The sequence below is a fragment of the Rhinoderma darwinii genome, chromosome 13 (genome assembly GCF_050947455.1).
Source record: "Rhinoderma darwinii isolate aRhiDar2 chromosome 13, aRhiDar2.hap1, whole genome shotgun sequence".
In the NCBI taxonomy this organism is placed as follows: domain Eukaryota; kingdom Metazoa; phylum Chordata; class Amphibia; order Anura; family Rhinodermatidae; genus Rhinoderma; species Rhinoderma darwinii.
In genome coordinates this window covers 41,553,424-41,558,696 of record NC_134699.1, presented here as the reverse complement: position 1 = coordinate 41,558,696, position 5,273 = coordinate 41,553,424, and positions in this window count along the sequence as shown.

Genomic DNA, 5,273 nt, shown 5'->3' with positions numbered 1-5,273 from the left:
ACAAAATCAATGTCCCCTCCCCCACAAAATCGATCTATAAAGAATCCCCACACACAAAGCACCTATAAACACGTCTCCCCTCCCCCACAAAATCGATCTATGCAAAAAACACATAATTTGTATCTCCCTCTTTCCTCCTCCCTCACACAGCACATACATGAACATGGTTTACATGAACATGGTTTACACCAATGCTGCTGCTCTTACGAGAGTCCTGAGCTCCGTGGAGGAGTCTTCACTGTGGCAGCAGCAGAGGAGAGCTGCGGGACGCGCTGAGTTTGTCTGTGTGTGCAGGACAGGCCGTGCTGATTGGTGGAGAAGACAGAGGCCCCTGCTGCTCCACCAATCAGCGCTCACTTCACAATGCAAAGGAGAGGAAGGAACATTACTCCTCTCTGATATGGACAGTGACGTCAGGAGTTTTCCAAGGGCCAGAATCCCGGGGCAGAACCTCTATTAGCGTTCTGCCCGGGGACTCAGACTCTGGGAAAACACCTGACATCACTGTCCATATATGGACAGTAACATCAGGAGCATTCCCTGGATTGTTGTCCGGGTCAGAGCCTCTACTAGTGCTCTGCTCGGGGACTCCAGCACTGCTCCTGACGTCACTATCCATATATGGGCAGTGATGTCAGGAGTTTCCTCTCCAGCGCTAGACCCAGGAAAGGGAAGTATAATAATTGTTTTGCTTTTTTATGTGTTACTAATTATTCATTTTTTGTGTTTTTTGACAGGTACGTTTGTTGGACTACTTCAGATTCGAGGACTACGTCGATGACAGCGTTTTTTTATTCTCAATAAAATGGTTAATGAGGGTTGTGTTGGTGTTTTTTATTACAATAAAATATTTTTTTATGTCTCTGTTTTTTTAACTATATTAAGATCACCTTAGTAATGGCCGCTGTCGGATTGATAGCGTCCATTACTAAGGAGGGGCTTAGTGTAAGCCGGTGAAAAAGCTAACACTAACACCCCCATTATTACCCCGCTACCCACCGCCACCAGGGATATCGGGAAGAGCCGGGTACGATCCGGTACTCGACCATCTGTAGTGATGGATGGTTAATGGGGGGGCCGAAGGCTGGTATTATTAGATAGGGAAAGCCCAAAAACCATGGCCTTTTCCATCCTGGTAATGCTAGCCTGCTGCTGCTATGTTGTATCTGACTACCTATGAAAAATTGTGGGGGGACCTCATGTCATTTAAAGAAAAAAAAAAAGAAAAAATCAGAAGAAAAACGATGTGGGGTCCCCACCATTTTCATAACCAGCCAGATACAACATAGCAGCAGCAAGCTAGCATTACCAGGGTGCGAAGGGCCATAGTTTTTGGGCTTTTCCAGCCTAATAATACCAGCCTGCTGCTGCCCCAGTACCCGACCTTCGCTACAGATAAATAAATAATTAGTAACATAAAAAAGTGAAGCAATTATTATACTTACGTTTCCTGTGTCCAGCGCAGGAGCCACAATGTCAGTGAGCTATGCTGTTTCCTTAACTTCAGGAGTTATAGGGGGCATCAGCACTAAAAGTGCCTAGGGCAGCATCAACTCTAAATATGGCCCTGCTTTCACCTATACTCTCCCCCCTGCCCCCACTTAATCTCTACCTTTTTCTATTCCCCTTTCCCCCTCCTCCCACAGAGCCTCTGCCGCCATCTGTCCACCCACCTCAAATAAAGGTTTGAAATCCTCTTTAGTGTCCCCAGCACCCTATGAGACCCCCATGCGACTTTCTGTTCCCCATAGTACCCCTACCACTTGCTGCCCAGCATTTTACCAGACACAATAGCCCAGCATACTGCACTATTTTGGCCAAAGTTTATTTTTACCTGCAGTGGAAGCTTTTCCATGCATATGTATGTGATTTTTTTTTAACATAGGTGCCTATGGAGGATGGATAGCAGAAATATCCATTTTTTTTAAACAGTTTAATGCATCTCCTGGGAGATTTATCAAAACATACATTATATTGATAGAAATACTGTGGTGTGAAACGCGCCTAAGAGCGTCCAATGCAGATGTGAACACAGCCCAATGCTGACAATAATAATAAGGCTGCATTATTAGATCTATCACCAATGTAGCTAATGCTAACAGTTTGCTGACTTCACCTACTTGTGCTGGCCCCACCCACAACATGGGGCCACATTTAGATTTTTTTGCAGGGTCTCTTTAAGCTACCAATCCACCACTGATGGACAGAGACATCAAGCGCTTCGTCCAGGAGCATAATCCCCGGCCAGAGGGGGATTCTGCTCCTTCAGGGAGCTACAGTGGCACTATCTACAAGGAGGTTTTGTGGCACTACCTACAAGGGTGCTGTGTGGCACTACGTACAAGGGAGCGGTGTGCCACTACCTAGAAGTGGCTGTGTGGCACTACCTACAAGGGGGCTGTGTGGCACTACCTACAAGGGGGCTGTGTGGCACTACTTACCAGTGGGATGTGTGGCACTACATACAAGGGGGCTGTGTGGCACTACCAACCTGGGGGCTGTGTGGCACTACCTACCAGTGGGCTGTGTGGCACCAGCTACAAGGGGGCTGTGTGGCACTACCTACAAGGGGGCTTTGTGGCACTACCTACAATGGGGCTGTGTGGCACTACCTACAAGTGGCTGTGTGGCACTGTCTACAAGGGGGAGGTGGGGGTTGTATGGCACTGTCTAAAAGGAGGAGGTAGGGGATTATGGCACTGTCTACAGGGAGGCTGTATGGCACAATCTACTGGGGGCCCTATCTACAAGGGGGCTGTGTGTGGCAGCCAAGGGAAGGGTACCTTATACTGTGTGGATGCCACTAAGCGGACATTATACTATGTAGGAGCACTACAGGGGGGAATATACTGTGTGTGGCACTTAGGGGGCATAATACTGTGTGGGCACAATTAGAGGACAAAATAATGTGTCCTTGAAGGGGTTATAATATATTAGATTTTTATACTGTATGGGGGCACTAAAGGGGCATTATACTGGGTTTGGGGCACTAAAGCGGCATTATACTGTGTGGGGGCACTATATAGGGCATTATACTGTGGGGGGGCATTATACTTTTTTATGGGGCATTTTTTTATGATGGGGTGGGGCGCCTAAAGATAATTTCATATGGGGCGCCATCTATCCTAAGGCCAGCCCGGCATGTGACCAATCACAGGCTGCAGCAGTCACATGAGATGACACATCATCGCTGGAGGTTGGAGGACTGTCATAAATTGCCTGCATGAAAAGCCTCGGGGAGAGGGAGGAGGGCCCAAGCAGAACTTTTTTCACCACAAAACTTTGGCTACACCCTTGTGCATGATCCCACTGTGTCACTATATGGGGAGGAGTCTAAGGGATTTTCACAGGGGCTATGAACTTTGTGCAGGGAAACACCAGGTTGCAACCCACGGAGTATTTCCAGTAGCCACTGACGGCTTGCAGATGGTATTTCCAAAGCAAGGTACCAGAATCAATAAACAGAAGCCACATTTTCAACATATTATTAAAGACAGTATAAGATAAATAATGCTAAATATTTTCAAAGATATTCAACATTTGGAATGTAACTTGGGAATGTTGTTGATATGTTATCAAGTGTGGCTTTTTCCCCTTCCGCTTAACACAATATTTCACTAAACATAATTTTAAAAGGAAGTGGTCCAGATCCAACATCGGCAGATGGATATATACGTCACAAGCAAGTGCTACTTCCCGCATCGTGATGGATATATCATCACTCGTATCTCGTACGTACTCTCCAGTGTACCCACAAAATCAGTGGATGGCACGCGGCTGTTATACAAAGCTGGGCTCCTGTTGCAACTGCTGGGATTGGACATAAGTCCTATCCCGGGAGTTTAACCCCTTAGATGCCCCTGTCAATAGCGACCTCAGCTGTGAACAATTCTGTGAATACCTCCGAATGAAATTGAAGACATACGTGGTATAGAAGGGGCCCCATGCATGCTTTTAGCCTTCTTACGGCTATGTGCATGAGCTCTTATAAATATAATTATTCAACAGTTTTAAAATAGTGAGTAGCTTATTTCAATCTGTTACTTTTACACCAGCACGACCTGTGATACAACAGGACTACCAGAGGACTATTTACAGACTACAGATGACCACAGATGGGGAGGACGAACCCAGTTGCAATAACTGAGGATCACATTTTACCCCATGTGAGTACAGATTTTATATACTGCACCTTTAAAACCTATATACTACATAATGGCACGGCCTCTCTTTGCTTAATACTTTTTAGATATACTGAGGAGATACCGAATTTTCCTTGCGCCGCCAGCCTGTGATATAGGGAAAGCCTGTCTACAAATAAGAATCACACTACCCCACCCAGTGAGAGAGTGTGGAAATACGTTGGCGCACCTTTACTAAACTATGATAAATGGAAATGTGTTGGTGTGTGTGGTATTTGTTATTCTAGGGCAGTGGTACATAACCTTTTCTGGTCTGAGGGCCACATTGTCACATCATATCACTACCAGGGGCCACAGAAAAACTTAAAGGGGTGTTTCATTTAGACATTTATAACATATCAACAGTATATGTCATAAATGTCCGACGGGTGGAGGTTCTTTGCTTCCATGTTTGGCACTCCAGAATTGAGGAGGTGGCCGATCATGCATGAGACTATATCCAAGTCGTTTATAGGAGTTACGTAAACAGCTGAGCATTCCACAACTCCCATAAACGACTATGGAGAGAGACACATGCGTGCGTGGCCTCTCTCCAACTCGTCTCCTCTCTATGCCAAACCTCTCCGATATTTATGGTGTATTTTCTAAAAGCTTGCGCTAGAACCACCGCAAAAGTAGAGGTATACTATAAATTGCGTAGAGCAAGAACTCTGTTTGGAGAAGAACACTGTAGGCAGCAGTGTCTCTACACAAAAATGCCAAAAAACTAATTATTGCCTTTTTTAATTTTTATTTAAAAATTCTTTCAATTTTTAATTTAGCCTTAGATTCATTTACTGGACATTCAGTATTAAGCCCCATAGAAACAAACATTTCAGGTAATTCACACAACTATGCCAGCGTACCAGTGAAATTATTTTCCCTGTCATAGCTGCATGCTTGATCTGTACTTTTCATTGTTAATCATCTCTCATGTTAAGATATCTAATCACACTATATTTATAACGTAGTAAGACACACTGTAATTATTTGGGTTCAATATATTGCAACTCTACTCATTAGCAACTCATTAAAAAAGTCATTTAATCGTTCAGTTATGAATGTTGGAAGAATTCCTCAAAATATATTGTG